General features: G+C 48.7%; 1 long non-coding RNA gene across 2 annotated transcripts; it reads left to right on the forward strand.

The window, feature by feature from the left end:
* Window positions 1-1,658: 1,658 nt before the first annotated feature.
* On the forward strand, window positions 1,659-10,807 carry LOC143823154 (uncharacterized). Of its 2 annotated transcripts, none has more exons than XR_013226398.1 (4): window positions 1,659-1,725; window positions 5,425-5,717; window positions 7,638-7,767; window positions 10,654-10,807. It is a non-coding gene; the product is annotated as an uncharacterized LOC143823154 (long non-coding RNA). The 2 variants fall into 2 exon arrangements; XR_013226397.1 differs by having other exon boundaries at window positions 1,686-1,781.
* The last annotated feature ends 5,060 nt before the right edge of the window (window positions 10,808-15,867 follow it).

Here is a 15,867-nt window from a genome sequence, read left to right on the forward strand (position 1 = left end):
TGTGAAGCTTACAAGCCTTCATTTGCATAACCCTCTGCAGCATAGGCTGCCCTCATACATAACAGATATTTGGGTCATCTGATAATTTGGAATATGTGATAGGGCGAAGGAACGGAGGCAAGGCAACAGGGAATGTAAACCCTGAGGAATAAAGAACAATTCTTTCCGCCCAGACACAGGACCTCCGTCTTGGAGGGGTTGAGTTCCAGATGACTCTGCTCTAACCATACAGTTATGGCTTCCAAACATCTGGAAAATATAGGGGGGAGGGGGGAGGGGGGGAGTCTGGGCGGCTGTCCATCAGGAGATAGGGCTGGGTATCATCTGCATATTGGTGACAACCTATTTCATAGCTCCAGACGAGCTGGGCCAAAAGGTGCATAAAGATGTCCACTTCGGTTTCAGAGAGAAACCTAAAGCCATCAAATGTATCTCCCCAAGATGGCTAAGGGGCCTCCTGTTCCCTTTCTGTCTCAAATGTGGCAGGAAGTTCACAGCAGAGTGACAAGACTTTATCCGCGAAAAAGCTCACTAATGCCTCACAGCCTATTTCCAATTGACTAGAATTTTGGCATCCTTCCTCAAGGGTGGTGAGAGACCAAATTACCCTAAATAATCGGGCTGGGCAAGAGCTCGCGGACACAATAGAGGCAGCATATAGCTCACGTTCAGCTGCCTTCATTGCCGTCTGATACGCCTTCATAAGCATGCAAAAAGATGTTCTTGCTGCCTCGGGACGTCATCCATCACACTCGCTCCAGCCGTCTCATTTCCCTCTTCCTCTCCCACAGCTCCACCATGTACCATAGAGCTAGTTTGAGGTGAGGGGAGAGAGGGCATTGAAGACTGATTTTGACAATGGTGGCCCTCCCGCAGAGCAGGGGTAGTCAGCCTGTGGTCTTCCAGGTGTTCATGGACTACAATTCCCATGAGCTCCTGCCAGCAAACGCTGACTACCCCTGCTGCAGAACATTCAGGAACCCAATTGGATCCATAAGTCTCCATGGATGGGCTAAAATACACCCACCGCCCAATCAGGGAGGGGATGGTGCCCTGAGCTGGGCCTTCAGGGCATAGTGCCTGGACCATGGGACGACATCCGTCCCCATCAGATCTACTTCTACCCCAAAGATCCAGTAAAGACTGAAAAAGATCTTCCAGCATTAAGAACCATAAACAATTTTGGGGCATATACAATTTTGGGGCAAAAGCCTCATCTAAAGAGGTCTGTCTAGGTTACCAACTCTGGTTTGGGAAATTTCTGGAGATTGAAGGTGAAGCCTGGGTAGTGTGGAATTTGGGCAGAGAAGGGAAGCTTGGCAGGGAGGAAGTATACTCAAAAAGCAGGAAGCCTCCAAATACCCAATCAGGACACTGGAGGAGACTACTTGAAAATAATCAGGAAGTTCCTAATCTAGCTATGCTAAATATATGTCACCTCTGAGGCCCGCTGCAGTACATTGGGCGCAATCATGCCCACGGCAGATCTTTCATGTTCCAGCAGGTGTTGGTTGTATTTTCTCTGTGTCAACCTTCTCCCTAGAATGCTGCTGGCAAAGACAGGGCGGTACCTTCCAATATCAGACATGGATGTTCTGGTGGGAGCCACATAGTTGAGAACCATGATGTCATAAATCCTGCCTGGATCCATGTGGGAGTTACGGAACCCCCATTAAGCACTTGTGAAGTGTGTGGCCCCATTATCGCAGGCATCACTACACACTGGTATGATTTGGCCCCCGAGAACATGGGCTTTCTCATCTAGGGATGGCAGCAACCAGGTGGGATCTGGGGGTCCCCCAGAATTCCAGCTCCTCTCCAGAGGTCTATTCCCCTAGAGCAGTGGTCCCCAACCTTTTTATCACTGGGGACCGGTCAACACTTGACCATTTTACTGAGGCCTGGGGGGGTAGTCTTTTGCTGAGGGGGGGTCACCACTGTCGCCTGAGCCCCTGCTCCACTTGCTTTCCCGCCGGCACCCCTGACTTCCCACCACCCGCTGGGGGGCACTGCCAGCAGCAGCTGCGCATTGCCACACTGAGGGGGAGCCCCATCAATGGCGGCCACTGGAGAGCACCAAAGGTGAGCCGGAAGCAGAGTGGCAGGGCAGCCCCTGAGGCAGCAGGACGAGGAGGAGCCGCGGCCCGGTACAGACTGATCGACAGAACGGGACCGGTCCCCGAACCGGGGGTTGGGGTCAGCTGCCCTAGAGAATATGGATGCTTTGGAGGGGGGACTCTGTGGCATTGTCCCCCACTGAGGTCCCTGCCCAGACTTCACCCCCAAATCTCCAGGAGTTCCCACCCTGGAATTGGCAGCCCTGCCCACCCATTCTCTGACAACCTTTCGTATGACCTTTGACCAGAGGTGGCCTTGCTCTCTTGGGCCATGTGGGAATTTGATCTGTACCCCAGTCGATAACGACTGAAAGGTGGTCACTTTACTTGCTTCGCATTTAAGGGGCACTTTCAGCATCCTTACAACAGCCCTGAAATGCAGGCCGATACCATTACCCCCATATCAACAGGGGTGGGGGGGTGAGATGAAAAAGCAGAGGGGATCGTGTGAATTGTAGTTAGATTACATCAACCACTGCGGAAGAGAACAATCCTCAGGCTAGGATCTGCAGCGGTAGCCGTGCAAAGGTAGACTCCATACTGAACGCCACGTAGTTTACCCAGCTGGGGTTGTTGTGCAACTGTAATCCAATATCTCCTGGACAGAGTGTGCAACTCGATTCCAGGGCATCTCCCAAGATCCCAGGATAAGAGCTCCAGAGCCAAGTCCTGTTTACAGGCGTCTGGTGCCAGGAGGACGGGTTTCCACTCTGCGGCTCTGCGATTAATGGGCCGCCAAGTGGCAGCCTCTCTGCGGTGACAAATGGCTTTTCTGCAGCATGACCAGCTTTGACAGCACAGGGAGGCCGGAGATTCAAAACATGGATTAGTGGTCATTTCCTCTGGATGCACAGAAAGCAGTCCCCCTGAAACCAGAGGTCACAGGAAATGGACACTGACAAATGCAGATTGCTGGAAAAGACACAATATCCTTGCTAGATTCAAATGGATAGCCGTGTTGGTCTGAAGTAGCAAAATAAAAACAGGGTCCAGTGGCACCTTTAAAACCAACAAAGATTTATTCAAGGTGTGAGCTTTCAAGTGCTGAGGAAGAGTGCTTGCACTCGAAAGCTCACACCTTGAATAAATCTTTGTTGGTCTTAAAGGTGATTAAAGGTGAGAGCCAGTTTGGTGTAGTGGTTAAGAGTGCGGACTTCTATTCTGGCATGCCGGTTTGATCCTGCACTCCCCCACATGCAGCCAGCTGGGTGACTTCGGGCTCGCCACAGCACTGATAAAACTGTTCTGACCAAGCAGTGATATCAGGGCTCTCTCAGCCTCACCCACCCCACTGGGTGTCTGTTGTGGGGAGAGGAATGGGAAGGTGACTGTAAGCTCCTTTGAGCCTCCTTCGGGTAGAGAAAAGTGGCATATAAGAACCAACTTCTTCTTCTTCTTCTTCTTCTTCTTCTTCTTCTTCTGGACTCTGGTTTTTAATATCCTAGCTGCTTCACAACGACAGACATTTGAAGGTACATAAACATTTCTACCTCTTGTGGCGCAGAGTGATAAGGCAGCCGTCTGAAAGCTCTGCCCATCAGGCTGGGAGTTCAATCCCAGCAGCCGGCTCAAGGTTGACTCAGCCTTCCATTCTTCCGAGGTCGGTAAAATGAGCTCCCAGTTTGCTGGGGGGGTAAACGGTAATGACTGGGGAAGGCACTGGCAAACCACCCCATATTGAGTCTGCCATGAAAATGCTGGAGGGCGTCACCCCAAGGGTCAGACATGACTCGGTGCTTACACAGGGGATACCTTTACCTTTTAAACATTTCTACGGTGGGAAGTGCCATCAAGTCGCAGGTGATTTTTCATCGCCTGCCTCTCTGCAGCAGCACTATTGGTCCCCTATTCAAGACCTAACTGGGACTCACCCTGCTTAGCTTCTGAGATCTAGCAGCATCCCATGGTATAACAGTGCCAATCTCCAGGGGTAGCCTGGGCTGTGCTGCTCAGTTTTGCTCCACAACTTTGTTTTAAAATTCTCACACTGTGGGACAATGCGCTAATCAACACAGCTGAGGCTGCTGTTATGGATGAGTTCCTGTATAAAACAGTTCTTGCCCTTGTTGGCAACTCACCAAGGGGTTCTGCCTCTGTGCCACCAACCCCTTCCTCATTGCTTCCATCCCACTGTTTCTCACCACTCCCCTTGTTCAGGGGGCTGCCAGTTTCTAGATGGTGACTGGAGATCTCCTAGGATTACAACTGATCTAGCAACAGAGATCACATGGAGAAAATGGCTACTTTGGAAGGTTGACTCTCTGGCATTTCACCCAGGGGTAGCCAAACTGTGGCTCTCCAGATGTCCATGGGCTACAATTCCCATGAGCCCCAGGGGCTCATGGGAATTGTAGTCCATGGACATCTGGAGAGCTACAGTTTGGCCACCCCTCCCCAAACCCCACCTTTTAAAGGCTTCACCGCCCCCAAGTCTCCAGGTATGTGCCAATCCTATCTGTTCACCTTCCACCCACCCAATGAAAGATGGGGAATAAGTTTTCTGGATACAACCCATGGCTGGGATTGAACTGTCCTGTGGGAAAGCCTGGTTTGAATTGAGGTCAAGTCCAGGCTTTGGGCTTGGCAGTCTCACAATGCAAATCCATGCACCTGCTTGACTGGCCCATGTTAGAGCAGCAGAAGAGACAGTGCATGCAGCTTCATCACCTGAACAACTCTTCTGCACAGCAAATACCCTTCGTGTTTTCCTCCTTAATGGAGCAGGAGGCATCCCCTTTGTGTCTCCATGAAGAGCCGTTCAGGAATAGCTGACTCCATCATTGGAGGGCCCTTACTGGGGGAACTTTCAACATTTCCCGATTGGATGCAGCATCCCATGGTATAAGAACGCCAATCTCCAGGTAGGGTCTGGAGATCTCCCAACATTCCAGTTGATCTCCAGGCTACAGAGATTCATTCCCCTGGAGAAAATAGCATTATCTATAGGTGGACTGTGACATCACAGCCCTGCTGAATTCCCTCCCCCAAACTCTACCCTAAGGCCTCTGGGAATTTCCCAACCCAGAGTTGTCAACCTTAGGCAGCCATGTTGTGTTTGGGCCCACTACCTGTTTTCAAAATTCCCAAACAGCCCAGCGCTTCAACAAAAGTTGCTGTGTCTTGCTTTCAGAACAGGCCTCAGAAACTTTTGTAGCATGCAAAGGACCCTTTGCAGGAGTCAGTGTTGAAAATGCTTTTGTTGGGGGGGGGGGGTCACTCTGCTAGTGCAATACAGGAGCTGTTTTGAGGAAATGTCACCTCTAATGGTTAGGTGGGTCCCCTCTCCCCCTGTGTTTATACTTCTCAGGTTCTTGAGCCTCTAAAATAGACTCATCCCAGAATAATAGGAGAATCTGGAGAAGAAGCAAGGTCTGCCAGAAGGCCAGCAGCCCAGGGAAGCCATGCTTCTGACCTGGCAAGAAACTGCATGCCTTCAGGTGCTGTACCTGGCTATTTCAGCGTCTTGCTCCCAAGGCAGTTCAAGGGCTGAGGGATTCTCCCTCAACAGGCTGGTGTCAAGAAAGCTCCCTGAGCCCGTTCACTCTCTGCAGGAGATGGCAAATCAAAGGGAGAAAGAAGACCCAGGCCACAAAGTTCACCGTGAGTATTTCAAAGAGTACCCACATCATCAGCCATAACAAACGTAATATGCTGCAATTCTTTGAGACTAGTCAAAGCAGCACCAAGCAATGTGCAAGCTCTTGGGTTCTCCAGAGGTCTTCCAGCAGGCTGGTTGTTCAAAAAACAAGGAGGGGAAGATGGGAAAGAAAGAAAGAAATTTCCAGGCCATGGATGGTCTTAGGTCCTATGGTGTTGAATGCCAGGCTGGCTTTGATAGATAAGATGGTGCTGGGTGGAGCTAAGTGTTAAGTGGCATCTTGGGCTTATTGGAAGAGAGACTCATGGCTCCTAGTTGAAATAATAAGTGGATTGTCTCTCTCAACTATTGTTTGTTTGTTTGTTTGTTTATTTATATTTTTACACCGCCCTTCCCTACGGCTCTGGGCAGTTTACATAAAACATTTTGGAACATTTACATAGGACACTATCAAAATCAATATAACAGTATAACAATAACAACAACACACCAACTAGAACCACTAGAACAGCACTTCAACAATAACTTTGACACTCCCTCAGCAGGTTCAATCTCTCCGTCTGGGGGAGACTCCTGTAGATGTTATGGGTCAGTCGGCCCCACCAAATGCCTGGTGGAAGAGCTCCTTTTTGCAGGCCCTGCGGAATTGTGGAAGTTCCAACAGGGCCCTGATTTCTTCGGGGAGCTCGTTCCACCAGGTGGGGGCCAGGACTGAAAAGGCCCTTGTTGAGGTCCGACGTGCCTCTTTAGGGCCAGGGATCTGCAACCAGTTGGAGGTGGCGGAGCGTAGAGCTCTTCTGGGGGTATAGGCAGGGAGGCGGTCACTTTGGGTCCACAGTGTGGCTCATTGGCACTCCCCCTCACACCCACTGAACTTTCAGAAAGTGAGAGGGGGTATTTTGACAGAGCTGTTATTGGCAGCCCTCATTTAAAAGAACGGATTTTTTTGATGGCCACTGGATGTTCAGGAGTGGTAAGTACCTTAATCATTATATGGCTCAGTTTCCCCTTCTACATCTCTCCTGTGGCAGGAATTCTCTGGGATGGTGCTTACCAAAAGCCAGCAACTGCTGGGAGACTTTTGGGGGAAGAGCTCCCTGCAACATCCTCCCCCAACAGTATGACATCATGTCCTGCTGTGTAACCAGTAGTGACGTCACTGTTTTGCCAGCTGTTCTAGCATCCACTCCACACTTTATAGTCAAACATCCTGATGTCAAGAGTGAGGGCAGTCAACGGGTGTGGGGGGCAATATTCCTGCTTCTGCCCTAAGCTCACTGCCTCCTCTCTCAATCCCAAAGTTGCCCATAGGCAACTCTGCAACCATATTTGCTATAACAGGGCAAGGAGCATCTCCATCAGCCTGCTTCAGGTCCAAAAAAGGCACATGTGGAGAAGCCTTAGAGCCAGTTTGGTGTAGTGGTTAGGAGTGTGGACTTCTAATCTGGCATGCCGGGTTCGATTCTGCACTCCCCCACATGCAGCCAGCTGGGTGACCTTGGGCTCGCCACGGCACTGATAAAACTGTCCTGACCGGGCAGTGATATCAGCGCTCTCTCAGCCTCACCCACCCCACAGGGTGTTTGTTGTGGGGAGAGGAAAGGGAAGGCGACTGTAAGCCACTTTGAGACTTCTTCGGGTAGGGAAAAGCGGCATATAAGAACCAACTCTTCTTCTTAAACATCTCCTTCCTTGCACTATGCCTCCAGTTGGAAATAAGGCACCTGATATTTGAAGAAAACAAAATCCTGGGAACTCCCAGTGCCTTGTCTGGCTCAGTCCAAATGGATCTCCCCGTGGAAACTGGTCAAGTCAGGAACTTATCTAGCTGCTGCTCCATAACAATTCCTTCTGCTTCCTATTATTTTCATATGTGCAATCCTATTTTAATTGCTGAGGAGTCCTTTCTGTCACCACTGCAGGTGTCCGCCGGTCCTGGCTGGCGGACTACATGGATGACCTTTGGACTCACATCCGCCTCTCCTTCCCCAGGGGGGCTATATACGCTTTCCCCGTCGCCATAGGGGTCATCCTGCTTCTTTGCTGTGCCACGTAAGTGCCTGCAGGAACCGCCTGGGCAGTACGGTGGGCATGGCTGCCAATTAACGCCAACAGCTTGTGAGGGTTTCAACCTGGGTACCAATATTTGGCCTAATGTTTATGCTGATAATTATGGCATTGTGCTTTTCCTAACCATGTTCTGCATTCCCCAAGTCCCTGAGCGATGAGAATTGGCAGGGGGACCACTTGGGCCCTTTGGAGGAGAGAACACGGAAGACTTTGCAAATTTGCAAACGTTCAGGCAGAGCCTAGACGACTTCTACAGAAGAGTAGATCTGATACTCCCAAAAGAGATTTCCTGTTCTCACAAATGCACTTCAACTTAAAAGCAGATTTTCTCTCTGGCTTTCCAGCTCCAGAACTGCATTTTCTTTTCACTCAGCCCCCCCTCCCCGCAACTGTTTTCTCTTTTCAGTCATCGAGTTGCCATGTCTGCCTTGGGAAATGCCTGGGAATTTGGGGGCAATTTTTCAGGAGTTGATGATGTAGCTCATTGGGGATGTGCAGTTTGACTACCCCTGCTCTATATTATACCATAAACCCCACTCTCTAAAGCTGCCCTTTTATCTAGGATACCCTTTTTCATCTTTTTCACTGTTGAGAAAGCACCCTGAAACATTTGTCAGGCTTCGAGAAACCCCAGAAGTGGAGTGATTGTGCAGAACATGGTTGGGAAGCAGAGCTATGGACACACCCACCTGGGGCCCCTCCCCTTCCCACCCCCTTCAGGCCCATCATTACGAAAACCTAGTTGAGAATGCCTGTAGCTAGGACAATTGGTTTATGTAGTCTGGTGATGGGTTGTAATTTTGAGAGAACTCAGCAGGACTTAGCTTGGGGGTAGAAGGAAACCCTCCAGATGGGCAGTTATGCAGAACTGTCTCCTGATACTCATGGCCAGAAGAGGTCTCTACACATCCTTCTTCCCTTTCCCATGCAGGAAATATTGACTCACAGTTATTTCAGGCTAAGTTGGCAAGGAGCCTGGCCATTAAAATGGGGTGGGATGGGGAAATGTCTCCATCTGGTTCAGGTCTATGAAAGATATGTGTCACTCTGTGCTCTCATCATTTGAGCTGCTTTACATCTCAGGGGAGGGCAGACACCCAAAATGTGGCTGGTGGGCTGGTATTTTCTATTAGAGAACTGGCATGAGAGGAGAGACGGGTTAACACTGTCCTTCCCCAGTACCAAGCTATGTTTCAGTTGGCTCTTCCACCCAGCTCTTCCACAGGCCAGATTGAGGCACCTTGTGGAGAACTGGTCACTCTCCTTCCTTCCTTCTTTCCTTCCTTCCTTCCTTCCTCTTTCTTTACCCCTTTTCCTTCCTTCCTTCCTTCCTTCCTTCCTTCCTTCCTTCCTTCCTTCCTTCCTTCCTTCCTTCCTTCCTTCCTTCCTTCCTTCCTCTTTCTTCACCCCTTTTCCTTCCTTTCTTCCTTCCTTCCTTCCTTCCTTCCTTCCTTCCTTCCTTTACCCCTTTTCCTTCCTTCCTTCCTTCCTTCCTTCCTTCCTTCCTTCCTTCCTTCCTTCCTTCCTCTTTCTTTACCCCTTTTCCTTCCTTCCTTCCTTCCTTCCTTCCTTCCTTCCTTCCTTCCTTCCTTCCTTCCTTCCACATGAGACCCAAATAACAGATAAAACATAAGTTCAGTAACTGCATCAAATAAACAATAACATCGTCAACAACAGAACTGTTTAACTGTTTACGTTTTGACCATAAACCTGCAGGGTTTTTTTGCAGATCTTGATTGCCCCCATGGTGTGCTTAATGGGCATGTCTGAATGGGAGGGGATCTGGGGGCCCAGTAGATGTTCTCGATTCAGCTAACCTCAACCAAGCGCTTGGCGGAAGAGCTCCATTTTCCAGGCCCTGCGGAATTGTGCTAGTTCTGTCATGCCCTGGATTTCCTTTGGGAGCTCGTTCCACCAGGTGGGGGCCAGGACTGAGAAGGACCTGGCCCTGGATGAGGCTAAACGTGCTTCTTTGGGGCCAGGGATCGCCAGTTGGTTGAAGTTGGCTGAGTGTAGTCTTCCTTGAGGGGCCTAGGCAGAAAGGCAGTTCCTCTGGGCCCAGACCGTGCATGGCCTTTAAGGTAATTACCAGGACCTTAAGACTGATCCAGTATTCAACTTTGACTGCCCCTATAACACAAGGCATCATTTCTCCTTTGTCTGTCATACTCTAAGCTGGATGTCCCAAAGTGCCCCAGCTTGTCCTTCCTCCACTAAACTGTGTCCTCTTGCACAAACAGCCACGTATCTCTCTGCCAGGTCTTTTGGGGAGCTAGCCTTAGACAGAGAAAAGGAATGTGTGAGCTGATAAGAAAACTGCTAGTTTTGTAATACAGCCTATAAAGTCCCCAAGATGGCAGCGGGACCAAACATCTCCAGGGTCAAAGAGGGTACTGGAGTACCTTTGGGTTTGTTTTTTTGGGAGGGGTCACAGTTAGAGTCGATGTTTTCTGGCCAGTTTTTGAAATGTTAGTGAACCTTTAACAAACAGGGATTAGGTGTTTCCGTCGAACACAGGAAAGCCTTTCCTTCTCTTAGTCTGCAGTGCCACGGATCACACAGTGGTTTTGAAAACTATGATTTTGGGAGCTGGGGCTTTGGAGGAAGTTGGTCAGTAAACAGCATGACAGTGCAGACATGTGGGTGAGCACATACAGGAATGCCTTAATGTCGTATTCAATGACGCGTGACAAAATTCATGCTGACCTGTGAGACTTTTAAAAGCCCTTTTCTCAAAAATGCTCTTGGTGGCTTTTTGTCTATGACCATCAGGCAGAAATTCAACAGATATAGTTGTATGATCATGTATGATACCTTTTTACTGGTAATCTCAAAAGTATTTCATTCATCCTGCAATTTGTTTCCCAGGATCCTTGTGGACTGAGGAAGCCTGAGAGTTAACAGAAACTATCTCACTGTCTTTCTGTTTTCTGAAAAGAACCGTCTGGAGGGAACTTTCAGCTCAGCAGAGCGTGCCAAGAAGACTCCGGGGTGATCATACCTCCTTTCTGATTGTTCAAGGGGGGGGGAGAAATACAATATTGTCATTACCCTTGAATAAACTCTGTTTTACACAAAGCAGTTCCATAAATAGCATATGTCAGCTCAGTCCCAAAAGAATAAAACAGATATCAGCAAAAACAGTATGGTTTTAGAGTGCACAGTTGCCTGGTGTAGCCCTTTCCCATGTGCTAGCTGAGTCCTGACAATGCCCCAAAATAGCTGGGATGAAGAGGTTGTACGGCAGGGGTAGTCAAACTGCAGCCCTCCAGATGTCCATGGACTACAATTCCCATGAGCCCCTGCCAGCGAATGCTGGCAGGGGCTCATGGGAATTGTAGTCCATGGACATCTGGAGGGCCGCAGTTTGACTACCCCTGCTGTATGGCTTAGCCACTGTATGACAGCCACTGGAATCTCTGCGGTTCACTGTTTTATTTATTTTGCTATTTTCTTGGCACTTTTCTGACCAGTGGAGAACCAAAGTGGGAGACAATCTTGTTTTCTCCCCCATTTTATCTTCACAACTTAGCCTCAGAGAGAGTGAGTGGCTCAAGGCCCCCTGGTAATCTTCCACAGTAGAGTGGGAACTCAAACCTGGGCCTTCCAGAATCTAGTCTGGCAATCTCAAGCACTAAAGCCCAAATCTAAATAAGGGTGTTGGGAGTCTTGTGACATTGCCGGGAGATTCTGCAGTCACGTATTGAAAAACACGTACTTTGTACCTATTCGGAATGACGCCTCCATTCTGCGACAGGAAAAGGATCATACTCTTAATTCAGAGCACGTTGTTTTGAGAGCCAGTGTGGTGTAGTGGTTAGGAGGGGTGTCTTCTAATCTGGCATGCCCGGTTTGATTCCCCGCTCCTATAAATGCAGCCAGCTGGGTCACCTTGGGCTCCTCACAGCACTAATAAAGCTGTTCTGACCAAGCAGTAATATCAGGGCTCTCTCAGCCTCATCTACCTCACAGGGTGTCTGTTGTGGGGAGAGGAAGGGAAGGCGATTGGAAACCGCTTTGAGACTCCTGGTAGAGTTGTTCTGACCAAGCATTAATATCAGGGCTCCCTCAGCCCCACCTCCCTCACAGGATGTCTGTGGTGGGGAGAGGAAGGGAAGGCGATTGTAAGCCGCTTTGAGAATCCTGATAGCAAAAGAAGCGACATATAAAAACCAACTCTTATTCTTCTTGTTTTATTTATTTAATGTAGATTTATATCCCATCTTTCTGTTATAAAAATAACATTTAAGTGGATTGCATCCTCCCCCCCCCCCTGGCAAGAAATAACACACAAAAAGAAACCCGAAGATATCAGGGAAACAGCAGCAAAAACAAAACAGCAGTAAAAATCTGAGAAAACATTTTTTAAATATCAAAGCTACAGACAGGTTCACGCAAATCTAGCCATTCTTTCAATTCTGCAGAGAAAAATGTTCAATTATTATTTTCAGAATGGATGCAAGGAACATGTAATTTGGACTTGAATGTCCATACCTGAATCCAAAAGATCAGTTTATGATATAAGAATTCCTACAAAAAGTAGCAATGCAGGGAATTTTGCAAATCTTCATGTGACGATCTGACAAGCACATACATGTGCTCCATGCACACACATACCAGGAAGCAATTTGTAGCCACACATTCTTAGCATGTGAACATACAATCTGTAGGATTACTGATTCCCTGTCTCAAAATCCTGCCTCAGGATTGGAGATGGGTGAATCAATCAGCTCTCATCCTGGTCCTAGAAGCATTTCCCGGAAGTTCATGCATGAGTGCTTGATAACTGTACAAGTAGGTCTGTCACAGATCTTGTACCATGGATTGCACTGTCACATCAAGCTGCCAGCCCAGGATTTCTCATCCTAGGATTGTTCATATCCTATCTGTCTTGCCCAGGGCCTTTGCCACTGAAACTTCCATTCTTTCAAGTCTCCTGTCCAGGGCCCGGACATCATTTCTCTGCAGACAAGAAATACTTAGCTAGAATAGCCAACCTCCAGGAAGGCCCTGAAATTCTCCTGGAATTCCAGCTTATTTCCAGATAAGAGAGCTCGGCCTAGTCTGCACACAAGAGATAATGCAGTTTCAATGCACTTTAGAAGATTTTCCTGTCCCGCACAGGAAAATCCAGCCGCGAAAGCACATTGAAAGTGCATTATCTATTGTATGCAGACTAGGCCCTCAATTCCCTAGGAGAAAATAGCAACTTCTCAGGGAGGACTCTATGACATATCCTCCTTCCCCCAAAATCCACTCTGCCATTCACTGCCTCCACCTCTCCAGAATTTCCCAACTTCGAGCTGGCCACCCTCCCATTTCAGAGTGGTGACCAGCCTTTTCCAGTCCCGGCGCTTGCTGAGTTGCAAGTATGTGATACGAACTCCTGGGATGCCAGAGCCACATGACGGGAAGAGGGGAAAGCCACATGATGACCTCACTGCTTTCAAGCTGAGGACTCACAACAGAGCAAGAGGAGGCGGACAGGAACCAGAAGCTGATCTCAGGGCACGTGGAGAGAGAGGCTAGAGGTCTGGCACCTCTGCTTTCTGCACAAGCTTCCTGGCAGCAATAAATGTGGGCTTTGTAAGGGCTGGAAACCCCACTCCAGGACCCACCTGAGGGTCCCAACCCATGGACTGGAAAAACATCACCATGAAACCTCTGCTGACGGAGAGGCTGGTTCTGTGAAGGCTTAAGGGGGTGGCAGGTTACAGTGGATGAGCGATTGGGATGTGAGTGTCCTGCATAGTGCAGGGGGTTGGACTAGATGACCCATGATGTCCCTTCCAAATCTATGATTCATGCACCCTCACTTGGGTGACTCTGTCCTTTCTCCCTTGCTGCCCCGTGCCTGGAACTGCCTCCCTGTCCTGCCTCTTTTTCTTCCTCCCAAACTTTACTTTTTGGCTCTGCCATTCGATGTAGGGATCAGGCTGCTGGAGCAGAGCTGGCTGCATTTGCACTAGAACAAAGTTTGCATCTGGTGTTACCTCTAGGACCAACAAAATTTTATTCAAGACAGAAGAAGAAGAAGAAGAAGAAGAAGAAGAAGAAGAAGAAGAAGAAGAGTTGGTTCTTATATGCTGCGTTTCCCTACCTGAAGGAGGCTCAAAACGCCTTCCCGTTCCTCTCCCCACAACAGACACCCTGTGGGGTGGGTGAGGCTGAGAGAGCCCTGATATCACTGCCCGGTCAGAACAGCTTTATCAGTGCCATGGCGAGCCCAAGGTCACCCAGCTGGCTGCATGTGGGGGAGTGCAGAATCGAACCTGGCATGCCAGATTAGAAGTCTGCACTCCTAACCACTACACCAAACTGGCTCTCTGTGTGCCTTTGTGTGCATGCATAAATAATGAATAAAATAAGGGGTGGGCATGCATAATTAATAAAACTCTGTTGGTCTTAAAGGAGCCACAAGACTTTGTCCGGCTGCTTCAGACCAACATGGTTGTCCACCTGCATCCATCTGCATTTTCACTAGTCACTCCCAGCCTCAAGACTCAGGAGGGTTGAAAGTGTTTCCTCCTTGAAGGGCTGGATACGAGCTCTCATTCCTCACCCCCTCTTGAAATCTTTTACTTCTGAGTCAATCTAGTCACGGGACTACATGCTGTCCTTGCATCTGATCTGAGCACTGGTTCTTCTTTTCACTTCCCTTGTGTTTCTCCAGGGCCCATTCTGTACACATAGGATAATGCACTTTCAATGTCTTTTGGTAGCTGGATTTTCCTGTGCAGAACAGGAAAATCTACTTCTAAAGTGCATTGAAAGGGCATCATCCATTGTATGCAGAATAGGCCCAGGACATGGCACTGTCTCCCTGCTCAAGCCACGTAACAAATCACCACTGCATGATTATAGCAATAATCTGCAACAAAACCTAATGACACAGAGGTGCCCTGTTTGGTCAGATCAGTGATCCGTGTAGTCCAGCATCCTGCCTCACGTAATCGGCAGCTAGCTCACCCGGGCCTAGTCTGCACACAATAGATAATGCACTTTCAATGCACTTTAGAAGTAGATTTTCCTGTTCTGCACTGGAAAATCCAGCTGCCAAAGCACATTGAAAGTGCATTATCCTTTGTGTGCAGACTAGGCCCTAGGGGAAGATTCATTTATTTACTCATCCTACGGCGCGCGTGTGTAGTCTAAAACCAAAAAGGGAACGGAAATCCAACCTTAACAAAGTCAGGAACTCAAAAGTTGAGCTGTAAATATTAAAAATTATAACGAATATTTATCAAAGTGCACCAAATATAATGTTAAAAAACAAGTAAAAACTATACAGATCGATAGATTCAAGCAAGTAGCCCTGTGGGTCTGAAGTAGCACAATAAAATCAGAGTCCAGTAGCACCTTTAAGACCAACAAAGATTCATTCAAGGCGTGAGCTTGCGCTCACGCCTTGAATAAATCTTTGTTAGTCTTAAAGGTGCTACTGGACTCTGATTTAACTGCATGATGTGTGTGTAGTGTGGCCAGGCAAAAGGCATTTGGAAGTGGGCTGTCATTGCCTGCCTCTTCATCCTGAAGCTAGTATTGCTTGGGGGTATCCTAAAGGTAAAGGTAAAGGTATCCCCTGTGCAAGCACCGAGTCATGTCTGACCCTTGGGGTGACGCCCTCCAGCGTTTTCATGGCAGACTCAATACGGGGTGGTTTGCCAGTGCCTTCCCCAGTCATTACCGTTTACCCCCCAGCAAGCTGGGTTCTCATTTTACCGACCTTGGAAGGATGGAAGGCTGAGTCAACCTTGAGCCGGCTGTTGGGATTGAACCCCCAGCCTCATGGGCAGAGCTTTCAGACGGCTGCCTTACCACTCTGCACCACAAGAGGCTCATTGGGGGTATCCTATCCAGATGCTAACCAAGACTGACCCCTGCTTAGCTTCCAAGATCTGAGGAGATCAGGTGTGCCCGTAGCTACGACAGGGGAGGAAAGGGGCCAGGGGCCATCAATCCTTTGTCATGCCTCTCCAATCAGCACTCTGGGTTAGTGTGCGATCTGTCACAAGTCTTTCATGTGTAAATTCTTTGTTTGAAAAAGGAAGGAGTTGTGTTAAAATGGCGTGAATCCTTCTA

The sequence above is a fragment of the Paroedura picta genome, chromosome 13 (genome assembly GCF_049243985.1).
Source record: "Paroedura picta isolate Pp20150507F chromosome 13, Ppicta_v3.0, whole genome shotgun sequence".
Lineage (NCBI taxonomy): Eukaryota > Metazoa > Chordata > Lepidosauria > Squamata > Gekkonidae > Paroedura > Paroedura picta.